The 15,083-nt window shown below is 32.1% G+C and overlaps 1 pseudogene; it reads left to right on the top strand.

The window, feature by feature from the left end:
* The first annotated feature begins 4,255 nt into the window (after positions 1-4,255).
* Positions 4,256-11,824, top strand: LOC120216501 (annotated as a pseudogene).
* Positions 11,825-15,083: the final 3,259 nt, after the last annotated feature.

Genomic DNA, 15,083 nt, shown 5'->3' with positions numbered 1-15,083 from the left:
ATCGATTCTTAACTTTTGATTATAAAGTACCTTTATTAATTTCCAAGACAATTTCTCATTCCCAAGAGAGACTATTGTTTGAAATGTTTTTCATCCTCTTTTATTTTTCAAATGTGAAATATTTGATGAATAAATTTTGAAATAACAAATAGTGTCACTCACCTCAGTCTCACAATTTTAACAAATCATAAAACATGAGTTCTTTGATTATCAAACAAATCGATTACACTTTAATCATTCAAAAGTTATATATTTTGACAAATGTTAAAACTAATGTTTATTTTGGGTATAGGCTGATTTGGGAAAGTAAGGTCTTTTGGGTTGGGTTTTTTGTTGTTAAGATATAGCTTTTTTGCTTCTCTAATGTTTATTGATTTGATGAAGTAGTTGTAATGTTCATCTTTGGAAATATTCACTGGTTCTAAGCTCTTGGGAGCATATTTGGTATGTGTGGTGTTATTAAGAGATTTAAAAGATTATCTCTACACAATAATTGTATAATTTTTATATTCTTCGACTTTTCAGGTTTCAACTCAAATCATTCTTTAGTTTCAAGACATCTTTTGCGGATTTTCATCTTGGACCCTCTTTTTATTATTTTTTTCTCTCATTTCCTAACATGCATTAAAGATTTTTTTTTTTTGCAAATGAAAAGATTAACTATGAGGGGTGGAATAAAATTTGAAGATAATTTCTTCCACTTATAAATCCATATGATTAGAAATGACTTTTCAGGTATGTAAAGTAGGTTGGGGCTAACAGTTATGGGAAAAAGGAAATATGCCCTACAAGTTTTAAGGGTGATCGAACCAAGGACTTATTTGTTTTTATGTCTTCATTTTTGCTTTGCTCAATTTGAATATGCTTCCACTTGTTTTTATTCTCTCTTTTTCTAGATCCCTCTAGACTGCCCTTTCAATGGTTTTCATCTTATATTTTACTCTTTTTTTATGCCTTTGGTACTCATGACTTTTTCGTTAGATCTTGTCCTTTGAACAAATTGTGTTTGATCAACCTTGTGGTTTGAGTCTCGATGAGTCATTTCATTTTAAGAGGCCCTTACCTGTTCTTTTTTCCTCTTCAATAATGAATTTGAAACTTCACTCTAGTTTGAAGAATTCAATTTCTATTTGAACGAAAGTTATTTCTTGTATTTGGAATAATTGTTGTTGTTCTCAAATGGATCTAGATCTTTGAGCACATTTACTTGGTCAACCTTCTAGTACCTTATTATTTTCCATTTTATTTTACAATGACTTGTACTTGTAATAAATTAGAGTTGATGATCCTCACTCATGCAAGTATATTTTCTTTCACCCTGCCCCCTAGTGTGGAGGGTAATCCTTGGTTAGGGTTGAATAAAAATATTTATACACAAATGGGAACAACAATGAAAATATTTTCTTATTTTGTGAAAAGATGGTGAAAGAATGTCGTTCATCATTTCATATACAGAAGTCTTCCAAAAGAGGCATCTTAAGGGATATATTTAAGATTAACTTTTTATTCATATAAAAATAAGATAATTATGCATGATATATTATTCCAATCATCTTTTCTTTCTTTTTTTCTTTTTCTTTTTCTTTTCTTCTAGTATGTCTCACTTATTCAAACTTGTCCTCAAAGTTTTCTTTCAAAAAAATCCTCAAAAGTTGGATTCAGGATGCCCCAAATTGTTTTCCAAGCATAAAGATTCCACACAAGTGAACATCTTGTATTCAACATCTTTGAGGTTTTATTGTGGTGAAAAAAATGATTTTTTGTCTAAAACTACAAACTTTTGACTTTAAAATCATATCTTTAGCAAGACGTAATGTCCTATCAAGAGTAGCTGCACCTAAAAAGGTAAAGGTATGAATAGTGTCTTAGAGAGAGGTAATATTAAGATTGGGTTTTTCTAGTTTGAACATGAATAATTTAGAGTGAAACATTAATGGATTATATTTTGGCTTCGGAAGGGATATGAAAGGGATAATATCGTCACATGTCAAAGGTATAATTTTGATCTTTAAAAGGAATTTTCATTACCAGATTTACAAAGATCCTTCAAGTTTTAAAAATGTTTCATTATTCATACCCTAAGAAGGTAACATTTTATTCATTGAGTGCAAATATTAATCCTTTTAAAATATGAAAGCAACTGAACAAAAGGGTGAAAAACACGTTCAAACAAGATGAAATGATTTTTCATGCGAGTACAACAAGTTTCATGGTAAGTGAGCAACAAGCTCTTCTAGATAATTCCATCACTTTTTGAATGCACATACACCTGATTTGATCAAAATTTAGACATGTCATTTTGATGCCCCATAATTCTCAATTGTATATCTTAAGCGCTATAAGTGATCATCACAGATAGCATTAACATTATCCTTGCGTAAAAAGGATGTGAATATGCATGATAAGGATCATAATCATGAAACCTTTAAGGAATTATTTCCATGTTTTTATGATTAATGCATGTGAAAATGTTTAAAAATATGATGCAAACACAAATGCAAAGATGCAAATACAAATGCAAGAGGTGTCAACTACAAAGTGACCACCATTAGAAAAACCTTCATCGGGACACAAATTCTCCTTATACTAGATAGCTAAATTTCATTAGCTTAATTTTTAATGTCAATGAGCTAGGTTCTTCCATGACTTGATGATATCTTCACTGTTTTTATTGGACAAATTAGAATATTAAATCACCTCTTATTGATGATGCTATCTTTCTTTCAAATTCCTACTATAAATGTCGAATATTTAGCCTTCACTTCTATGAGATTTTTTAAGGAAAAGATTTTTAGGGTCTTATGATCCAACTATAATATGATTTTTTGATACCATCTCAAACGTTGTGCCTTTAACGAGAGTCTTCAATTAGCTTTGAGCTATTCTTTCATCGGTTAATTTCTTGTATATCGTTAACCTTTTGGATTTGACCACCTGGTTATGGAACCCTTGTATCGATATGAAATCCTTCTTACTTTTAGTAACTTTTACAAATCAACACCTTTTATGTCATGATGATGAAAAATGCCGAAAAAATAGAAAATGGTTAGTACTAATAAAATAATCGAAATAGTAAGAACTATCATTAACAAATAAAACTACCCTCACATGATGTCTACCAACCATGCTTTATTAGAAAAGGTAATTCTTAACTACATGTTTTTTCTAGTTCTCAGTTATTATTCGCAAAACATAAATCCTATCTATACACTTTCTAGTTCGTATGCTTTATTCGAAATGAAACATATTTAAACAAAACAAATGTTAGTGTCGTTTCTCCTTTATTAATAATATAATTTATGAAATTAAAGAGTGCAAAAAGTCCAAAATAAAAGCTTTTTCTTGCATGCTCTCATTACGGGACCACTAAGGTTAGTTCATCTCTAACTAGGTTCATTATATGTTGGGTTCAGTCCTAGAGAAAAGGTACTCGAATTGTCCTTGTTGGTGCCTTCTTAGACTGTTAGACCTTCAATCCTGACCCACTACAAGAAAATATACCTTTAATGACACACGAACGATGACACACGCTAATTTATGACTTACACAAAACGTGTGTCATAAAAAATGTCATGTTTTTTAAAATCTGAACAATTTATGACTTACAATAATGTGTGTCATATTTAATAGTCATAATCCAAAAATTTGAAATAACACGGAGTACAATTTTAATTGTGTGTCATCTAAAAGTCGTATTTTCATTTTTCCACCATTATTTTCATCCTTCCTTCTCCCTTCGATAACCAGTTCACGCCGTATGCTTCCCCTCATTTTTTCCCCTTTTTTTCTCTTTGAATCAGTCCACTAGTTTGGCCATTCAGCACAACATACGAGGGAGTCAAATTCAAGGGTTTCCACAGGTATTCCTCGTTCTCTATTCACGACCACCGACTCTACATGGTAATCGAGCTCGATAATGGCCTCTTCGCTTTGTTGGTCCACGATCCTTTGATTTACCCTGACGAACCTGAAGGTTCTCATTTGCTAGATAAGGCTAAGACTGAAGGTGGAACTGAAGACGATGGTGAAGATGAAGATGAAGATGAAGATGAGATGATGGAAATGTAGATGATGAAGAAAAAGAGGAACTGAAAATGAGAAACAGATTGAAGAGAAGGTCGTTCAGTCTAAAAAGGTTTGTCTTCTCCCTTTCTTATATTGATTGAAGTCCTGACATTAGATTGATTCATCGATTGTGAATTTGTTACAGGCAGCGGCAACATTGTGCGTTTTGTTTTTGAATGTTGCTACTGCTATGGCTATGACCAAGATTTGGAGGAGTAGCTTCTCTCGAAACCTTTCTACTGCATCCCCATTTCTAGGCCCTAGACTTATGTGTGGGCCTAATGGCATGATCTTTCTATCTTCTGGGATACACGACCTTGACAGTAATGCATACACATAATTTCCTAACATTTCTTATCACTGACTTGAGTGATGTTCTCTTATTCGATAGTTTTTTTTGTTATGCAGAGACTAGGTGGTGGGTTCCCTTTGGGAAGCCTGGTTATGGTGATGGAAGATGCAGAAACACCACATCACATGCTTTTGTTGAGGAATTTCATGGCTCAGGGACTTGTTCATGGTCAACCTCTTCTCTATGCTAGTACATCCAGAGATCCAAGGGGATTTTTGGGTACTTTGCCCAGTCCTGCTGTATCCAAAGATGACAAATCCGGGAACCTGATCCAAATCAGGTCCCTTTATCTTTGACACTTATTTTCTTTGGTTTCTCAAGTTTGTTTGAATTATCTTGGTTTAAATGCTCAGATTGTGAATATTGTATTCAAAAAAATTAAAGGAGAAAGCTCTGAGAATTGCTTGGCAGTATAAGAAGTATTTAGTGAAAATCAGCTCACTTTTGATGGCCAAAGAGGTAGTTTACCCTCATTACACTCCTCACTTTTCAGTTGTTGTTTGAAAGTGCACTATTCTTAACCAATGCTCAAGATACGTCACTTTTTGTTGTTTATTTGAAAGTGCCCTGTTCTTAACCAAAGTTCATGCTATCATTCTTCAGTTACTTATCTGAAAAATGCCCTGTTCTTAATCAGTGTTCATGTTATTTCTTTTCCAAAGTACAAGTGGTCTCTCTTTATGTGAACATGGTGCATATGGAAAACGTGAGTACTCTAATGAATTTGACTTGCGCAAGCCCTAGAGAGGCACTTAATCAATGGCCAGCGCATAGATTGTGTTAGCATCCAAGATTTTTCTGACCTTTCCACTCTTCAGGATCGATGTGCAACATTTTATCTCAGTTCCCACAGTATCATTGTTTTCCTTCTTGTTCATATATTAATGATGTTGGAATTATTTGACGCTGGCATATTTGCTAGTATCTTTCAGTTCCCGTAGAATTATTTGATTTTATTATTACTTGTTATGTCATCTCCCTTATAGCTACATGAAGAATCTTGTATGAAGCTCCAAAATCTTAATTTTAGTTTCTTTGACTTGCCATTACCTTTCTTTTCCTTCTTTCCATTTGGTATACGTGTCGGTCATTCCTCTTTTTCGGCTTGTAGAAATGATGGCAACATTTCTTATGTTGGTCGTATCGCTATCCAATCATTTTGTGCTCCTCAGTGTGCGTATTCCAACATGGTTAGTGGAAGATTTTTTAGATTTATTGAGCTATTATAAATTCATGTTTCTTTTCCTTACGAGTGCTTAATATAAGATGTTTTTGGACCATTGAAGTTGTAGAAGTCGTAGTTTTTGAACTCACTTTGATGTCATGCCATTTTTAAAGGGTTATATATGAACTATTGCAAGAGTGTGATATGCTTACTACTATTAGATCTCTCAAAGCATGGTACAGTCTTCGAATTCGGTAGCCATAATAACCTTTCCTCCTTCCCTTCTTTCACCATCCTTCTGTAAAAGATGACATCACATGGCAGACGTTGCTTTCAGTCAAAGAATTCAAGGTTTATTGTCAGTCTACCTCGTGCTCATCATTTGCACTTATTAGTTCCAAGTTTGTACCGACTTGTTAATATTTTGATTCTTCCTTCAGATGAAGACAAGAAGTTGGTACTACTCCTCACTGGTTACAAAGATATGGTTGGCTTTCTGAATGTGCCAAAGTGGCACGCATCAACACATGTTCGTAAGCATTAATCTTCATCCCAGTCTTGTACAGCTTTGATGCCTTATAAATAAGTGATTATTGATTAGTCTGTGGAATGTGATAATATTTTCATTCGCTTCAATTCCATGCTAACCCCTCAAGTTTATTCATATGCTGAACTACTACTGGTATACTATTTGTTGATATCATATTTTAATACCCTAAAATTATATGATCACAATAACAATGTTTCCATTGTGTTTCTGATGGCATCTCAATTTTATAATAAAATGTACCTAGTCAGTTACAGCTACTGTGGTTTATATTTGTGTTTCTATATTGTATGTGCTTATATTTTTTTAAGGTTGCTTCGCGAATTTGTGTTTTTTAGCCATAATTGTTAATGGTGCTTCACTTTTTCCTTGCAGATATTTGAAATCATTGGTTATCTTATCAATATCTTAATTATTGCGTCAACTTTCCCCTTAAGATGGTATTTAATGTATTTTTGATAAATAAAACTAGAAAGCTATATTTTTTTAATTTCTGGTATTTGCTGCTGCATTACATTAACTATTCCTTTTGTTTCTTTGTTGCATAAAATTGCTTGTTTATCCACCAGAACATGTTTTCTTTGAGACTATGTCTATGAGTTATGGGATGAGAGACGATAAGAAAGATTATAGTTTCTTCACTCCTAGAAACATGAGAATTGATGTAGTAACAAAATCCTTTAAGCTAATGGTACCATGTTATATTCTATTAGTCATCTTCTTATGTAAAATATTGGACCATGATCTATGTTATAGAGTCTAAGAACAATGACGATCTAATTTGAAGTCATATGTTTCTTTGATTGCAACTACCAGTTGGTTGATATCCCTTTACATTGTGAATTCCCACAATTATCATGTTTCTTATGTTATGTTGATTTTGTTTAACTAAATGTGCTTAATTTCTTTTATTTATACTGATAATTATGGGAAAACAACTGAGTGCATACTCTCTGACACACAATGTGTCATCTTCATTTATGACGAGGGCTTCAATGACACGCAATGTAAGTCATACATGCGTGTTATAAATTTATGACGCACAAATGTGTCATCTTCATTTATGACGGGGGCTTCAATGACGCTCAATGCGCGTCATAAATGTGTCATAAATGCGCGTCATAAATTTATGACACTCAATGTGCGTCATTAAAGGGGTTTTTCTACTGCCACTACAGACTATAAAGATTAAATTCAATTCAAGGGATGTGTTCCCTTTACTCAATACGAAGGATTATTTACGAAGGTATATGTACTATGTGCCTGAAAAGTAGTTACTAGCCTATACGGAGGGTTACCCACAAAGGAATAGCAACTATCTCTCACTTAATTAATACAAGGCTTGGGCAAAAAACTCATGTTATGCACGTGCATATGTAAGAAAGAAATTAAAATAACATTAATTAAATGTACATAACAATAACAATAATAATTTACAAACAAACACAATTAAAAAATTATCAAAAACAAAAATATTCATGATCAAGTAAAAGTTGTTCCTTTTAAAACTTCTCCAGCGGAGTTGTGAAGTTGTCAACACCATTTTTTATTAAACAAAACTTTACAAACTTTTTGAAAAATTATGGAGTCTCCACTAATCTGTCTAGGTGTGATTGGATCACAAAAAATGTTTAGGTGTTTGAAAACCAAAATAAGTTTTGGAGCACATTTATGTGTGAGGAAGGATTATCACCCTCACAATGCTCGTAAAATGGTGCTTGCTTGACAACAAATATTTTGTCTCAACTTGTGTATACAATTAATGTTTTTAGATTAATAAGAAATTCTTAAATTCTTAAAGATAATCTCGAGTTCTCTAATGGCTAGGAGAATCGACATTACACTCGAGTTTTCATTGGGTTTAAGTACGTAAAAAAGCAAAAAAAAAACAACCTTTCATTTTATTCTTTTAATTTTTTTATTCAAATGAAATCCTCTATGGATATTCATGGTATTTTGGTGTTCTTGATGAACCCATAAATTGACAATCACTCTACCATTAGTCTGTCGTCCACCGCCGTTAATCTGCCATCAACAATCACTACTTGACCTCAATTTTCACAGTGAACTCCATCTCAATGTTGGGATCACAGATCAGGGATTGATTTCGTCAAAATCTACTTCACTCTTCATGAAAAAATCGAAAACCCTTCGACTTTCTTCCTTCCGATCTCCATCTTCCGTTGTCGATGGAACCCAAAACAATGATATGTTGGCTTCCTCGTCATTCTTTCATCTTCCACTATTCAAATATATCGTCTGATCACCAATTTGCAATTGTCGAAGACCCAAAGGTAAGTCTCTACATTCTTTATTTTCTTTTCTTTTTTATTTTTTTCCTAATGATTTTGCTTCCTTTTTATTTCAAAGATACCGCATTACAAGTCTCCATCGATCATTACAAACGTCAAATGAAGGAGGGTAAACGTTCTTTCTCTTCTATTGTTCTTTGGTTTTTGGGCTGTTGGTTTATGTTTTGTTTGGTGTTATTGTTAGTTGTTTGTTGTCTGGTTTGGTGGTATGGTAGACAAAGGGTAATAGACATCAAGGGTGAGTGAAGGAGAAGCTTGATAGTGGGGTTTTTTTAGGATGATGGTTGCGTGATTGATCCCGAGGTAAGGTTTCGATGATGGTTATTGATATTGAGGTCGTGGGTTTTAAGAGAGTGATTAAGGGCCTCCTTCTTTTCTTCTAAATCCCCTTTACTCGTTATTTACGGTAGTATATACAGAGATGATGATTAGAAGCAAAGAAAGTGATGAATGATGATCAATTGATGAACCAGAGGTCAAACGACGGATGCTGGAATTGTGGGGCATGGAGTAGCAATCGAGGCATTCAATGCCCCAGATATTAGAATTTTTGTCCCAAATATTAAGACATTTCTATCCCATTTCTTGTTTGACTTTGTTTTTTTTTCTTTTTTTGTAATAAGAAAATAATAGAATATATATTTGGATTTTAGGCTTGATTTGTACATAAACTTGTAAATGAGCTGGACCTTTTTTATTCAAATGGTTTTAAATATTGGAGTTTATTAATAATATAATAATAATATAAAAAAATATATCGATAATAATAATATAAAGGGGTCGGATGAAAAATTGTGATTTTTTACATTTTTCATATTTTAAAATAATTCTGTAATAGTTTTATAATTTTTAAAATAATTCTATACTATTTTAATTTTTTTTAAAGTTATCATTCCCAAAAAGCAGAAGAGAATGATATTGTTAATTTTTTTAAACAAATTGAAATGAAATTTGTAATAGAAATAGTTTTTTTAAAATAAAATAGACGAGGATGATTGGCATTTACAAGTGAGTTTTTGGACTTCATTTATGAAGCAAAACAAATACGTCCTTTTAGCTCATTAGAGTAGGGCATTCAATTCGACTTCAGATTTGTGGGACACCAAATTGCATGGACCAAGATTTAGCAACCAAGGTTAGAGATTACATTTGTAAGGCTTTAGGAGGGGGGCAGGATGGACCAAATGGCCGGCATATGTTCACCAAGTCTTAAACCATAAGCTACAAAAAGTCACCAAATGTTGTGTCAGTGTAGAACAATTGGGACATTGAATTAATTCAAACATGTCATTGTCCTATACATGAACCTAGTAGGGTCCAAGGTTGAACAAGGGAATCCCATGGCCTGATTTTCTCCTACTCTAAGCTCAAAACTACTGGCATCAAGACTTGCTTCCATATACAGTCGAGCATTACGTTCATAAACATTCGGGACTGCATTTTAAAGTGACAATACGGGATTTGATAACGTTGATATTTTTTTTTGATATGCCATAGTTTTCATAATAAACTGATGGATTTAAATGAGCTTGAGTTTGAGATTCCAATAATGATCAGAGCAATCACTGTATTGATATTCAAACTGGTGACAAATAATCATGACTCTGGCTAGTAGCCATGGGCTATGTTCTTTTATAGCTCTCTCGGCTTTGGTAGAACCTCGATTGTCCCTATTAGGGAACCCATTTGCATATATCTCCATGCATTTTCTCCGACAATTTTTCTGATTATATCTCATTAGGGATAAAGTAAGGTGTATAAAAAATTTATATTAAATAGATAAATTAAACTTTGATAAAATAATTTATAAAATTTTACTTATGCTAAAACTAGATTTTTAATAAAAAAATATAAAACATTCAAAATGTATAAATGTTTAAAATTTTAAAGAGTAACTATATCCAAAATATGATAGAACAGACATTCTTTTTTGTTAAATTGTGTAAATAACATGTATTCATAAGGTTTATCTTTGCTTACATGGAGGAAAGTTCCCTTAGAATTGTTAATATTTGCATATTGACGATGACCAAAATAAAAGAATAAAAATGGGGTAAAAAGAATAGAGATGGTGTGATTATCTAATTAAATATTAAGTATCTTTTTAATCTAAGATTAAACGTTGAGAACTAAATACACTAAAAAAATAATTATTAATTAAACATTAAAAAAATTAGCATCATATCAATCTAATAATGAATTCTTATTTGAATCATAATATATATTGTCATCATATTTGAGGTAAGAAAGAGATAGAGATAAAAATAGTAGGAAAAATAGTTTCGAGTTATCATAATATAACCAAGATCTACCCATAAAGGTGAAATAAGTTTAAGGGAGAAAACCTAAGAAATGTGCATGCTTTGGAGAATATTTATCAATTTGTAGAACAAGGATCTAAGCTACGGATTAGGCATCTTCTTTATAGAAGATTAGTGGTAATTTAGCAAATTAAATTATTTAAAGAAAGTTATGTACACCTCCCCATGTGCTTCCTCCACAATTATTAATTAAGCAAATTAACTAATTGTTTCTATCCACGGTTTGGTAGACTAATTTAGCCTGACAAGTGGTTAATTTAATAATAAATAATTTAGGATTCGTTGCTTTATGGTTTATTAGTTAATCTGATAAAGCAAAATCAAATGTTAATTTATTAAGTAAAAAAAGTCTCCTGAAGAAGGTACTTGATTATCATTATCAAGGTCCTATAAACAATGATTTTAGTGGGGGGAAAAACAAAGCAATATTATATAATTCTTTACCAACTACTTTTTTTTTCAGGCAAACCTTGCGATTTAAGCTATTTTAACTTATATTAACCAGGTTATTCTTTATTTTAAAGTATTTTTAACAATACTTGTAACGAAGGTATATTAACCCTCAAGAAAAGAGCAGTCAGGGTCAGGGTCGGAGAAAGCAGGCTGTGGAGGCAAGGAGCCAGAATCATCGGATTCGGAGGTTGGGGTTCTCTGTGTTTGTTGATAACGTCAGCAAGAGGGTGCATCATACTTCACTGAAAGAAGCATTTCTAATGTATAGAGAGAGAGGTGTCGGGCTTGTTCACCACTTATCAAAACCAAAAAAGAAGGTTCAGGCATACCACTTTTGCTTTATTTTGTGGAAGCAAAGGTGCAGTGGAACGTAGGGATGGAAGAATGATTGACGGGTTCCCAATAAGGATCTTTTTAGAAAAAGAGTATGGGAGTAATGTAGTAATCGAGCATGTTGGATGTTGGAAGGTTTTGAGGGAAGAGAAAAGTGAAGGTGTGATGGTGTTCAGGGACGTTCCGTTGCACGTCTGGACTAAGCAATTCTTCATGGTTCGATTTCATTCCACTTCCATTCATCTTCTTCATCAACCATGTCTGCGATGGTTTTGAATCAATGTGCTGGTCTCTAAACGCTTGTGATGTAGTTCTCAAGTGGTATGATTTCATTTAATCAGGGGTCCTTCCAAAATTGAATTGTTCGCCCGTTTCTTGTATTCTAGATTATCCCCTCACGACTTTATCTATATTTTCGAAATACAATTTATTAAAATTTTAAATTCAGCTCTATTAGGATAAAAATAATCATAGAAAGCTTTCAAAAAGAAAAGAAAAGGTTAAAACATGACATGTAATGATTTCATGAAAATAATCCAAATGAGAAGAAGTGGTGAATAAAGTAAGTGTCCCTCGTGTGACGGTAGGATGAATGATGGATTTCATTGCCATGTTTGTATGATCAAGACGTGAAGCAGTAGGTATAGGCAAAGTAGTGGCTATATTTTCCGGTAAAGTTAAGAGAGTGGGGAAGCGCGTGCGTATGATAATAAGGAATAAAGGGTGGAAATGTCACGTAAAATATAGCTCGTCTATTGCTAACTTCTATTCTTCCACACTTCCGCTTTGCCATCTCTTCATTTCACCACATTACATGCATAGTATTTATGTATTGGGTTTGCTGGACGAAATTTTGTGGTATTTTTATAGGATGCATTTATTTAACAGAAAATAATACGTAGAAAATGGTTTTTAAAAAATAGATTAATTTTTATATTAATATTTATTTATAGTTTGTTTGTATGCGTATATTTCATGATTTTAGGGTTGGACCTTATTGAATTATAAGAGGCCATCTTAAATATAATTCAGTTGGAGAATTCGACCATAAAAAATATATTTTAAATCTTCCATAACTTTTTTTTCTTAATTGCAAACATGATATAGCATGACTAAGCAAGTTCTGATAGAGGAGTAAATTCTGGAATATGTCACTCTTTTAAGTCGTATGTCATGGGCCATCGGTTCCACCAATATTATCTTAATTAATGCTATCAATATCAGATTAGAAATTTAAATTGAAAGGTTTATTGTGATTATGTTCTAGTGCCATTATTGAATTTAAACAATGGAAAACAAACAAGCTACTGAATAATTTGAAATCTTAATCTTGAGGTGATAGGATGCACCCAGTATAAGGGATAATAATTAGGGGTTGAAATTGTTCACTTCAAGTTTACACTGAATTCATTTATCATTCATTTTAATTACTTAGTGCAACTCAATCACTCACCTATAGAAAAGTAATTCAGTGTGTATTTTAGAAGTCCTCAAATATTTGAATTTAATCAACGACTTCTACATAATTTAGCGTATTTCAATTACTAAATCAAATTCGGGAAGGGTAAAAGTTGAAATAATTAGCGCATAATTAGTGATAAAGATTTTTAATTTTTTTTGTTTATTCTTAATAAATAATCCTGATTTAATATTGTTTATAATTCCAAACGATTTTTTTAAAATATTTTTAAAATACAATACTAAAAAAGGTATAGTTATAATTTGATTTATTTATTGATATTGCTTCAACTGGAATAGCCATCATAAACAAGAATTAGTGGATCAGAAACAGTTTCCAATGGAAATATGCTTCAACTTGTTTACTTGGAAAAGGACTAGTGTGGAGGTGATGATATCCCCCACTTCGAAATTAGTTTTGTTTTAGATGCTAATGATATGTATTCGTAATGAAATCCTTAATTTTTTTTTAGTTTACTAATTTTTTAATCTCACTTTCTACCTCTATAATTATGGTCTGTAACACCCCCGACCCGGATACGAATCTGATATGTCACATTGACTTTTTAAACACTTTAACTTGTTTACAATTCGACTAAAACTTTACAATGAAAACAAAGCTTTACAAAACATAGTTACAACCATATCAGAGCATCTATGACTTACACTTTTTAATACATGTCAACAATCAAATCACATACTATTTAGTTTACTTTGATCTGATATTCTCCAGAGCTAAATTGTCATGCCTTGCTACTCTATGATGTCTTTGAACCTACGTGTGAAGACAATCACACACTGAAAAATACTTAATATGAAAATCAATTTATGTTTCATATAAAATAGAATATGCTTTTATTCACTGTTCAACTTATAATCATTTTACATTCCATATAAGTACATATACTTATACACTTTTCATTCAATATCAATTGTTTAATTTATATCCATTTATTTAATTAGCCCAACATATATTACTGAGAACTCTATGTATGTGAGTACGTTGAGGTTGTGCACTAATGCAGTCACCACTGCTCACATATTTTGCACCGAAGTGCCACATATTTATTTCGAAGGACCACATAGATTTGTCCCGAAGGACCACATAGGTTTGTCCCGAATGACCACATAGGTTGTCCTGAATGACCACATAATTTTGTCCCGAAGGACCACATAGAACCCTCGACTCTTGGCATGCCAACTATACCTTTAATTCTCATACATAACCTTGGGCTTTAACCATATAATTATTTTTCATTTCATTATTCAAAGTTTGTCTTATCCACGTAAAACACATTCCCATAGGTACTTACACTTAGAACATTCTCACTTAGCACATTTTCTCATTTATTATTCAAGTATCTTTATTCACTACAAGATTTACTCATAGTAGTTCTTAACATTTCTAATTTATCATTTATGTTCCATAGAACATATTCACTTAGACATATTCGCATAAACCCTTTTCTCATAGAAACATTTACATAGAATTTCACATAGTATTATATTTAAATCTAGATATCATCTACTCATTGCATTTCAAATAACCTTTAATAACTTATCACTTATTCACATAGATCGTATAAACATAGCATTTCATTTGTCCTTACTCCAAATTATCATTTCTTATGTAAAGATGTTCACATACTTCATATATTTATACTTACAGTAAACAATTTTAATATTACTTATTAAATATGATTAACTAAAACCATAATAATTCAAATCATTTAGTTTAACCACACTAGAGGTTGGATCCTCGCAAGTCGTCTTCAAATAGTATTTAGGATAAGTAATTAGCACTCACCTTTGCCTCACTTAAGCCTTAAAAAACTCATTCTCTCTTTCACTTTATCTTGGTACGTCCCTTCGTTCTGCATTTGCTTTCAATCAAATCTACACATAACATGACCCATATGAATATCAGAACTCAATTAATATCTAACCCATAACTTTTATTTAAGTGCAATGAAACACTATTTAACATTTCCGACTAAATAGTATCGATACTCAAACACAGTACCGATACTTCTTCAGTACTGATACCCTTTTCGCATTCTGGAATTACTTTTCCATT

The sequence above is a fragment of the Hibiscus syriacus genome, unplaced genomic scaffold (assembly GCF_006381635.1).
Source record: "Hibiscus syriacus cultivar Baekdansim isolate YM2019G1 unplaced genomic scaffold, ASM638163v2 tig00110160_pilon, whole genome shotgun sequence".
NCBI classification, from domain to species: Eukaryota; Viridiplantae; Streptophyta; class Magnoliopsida; order Malvales; family Malvaceae; genus Hibiscus; species Hibiscus syriacus.
This window is presented reverse-complemented; position numbering and strand designations above follow the sequence as displayed.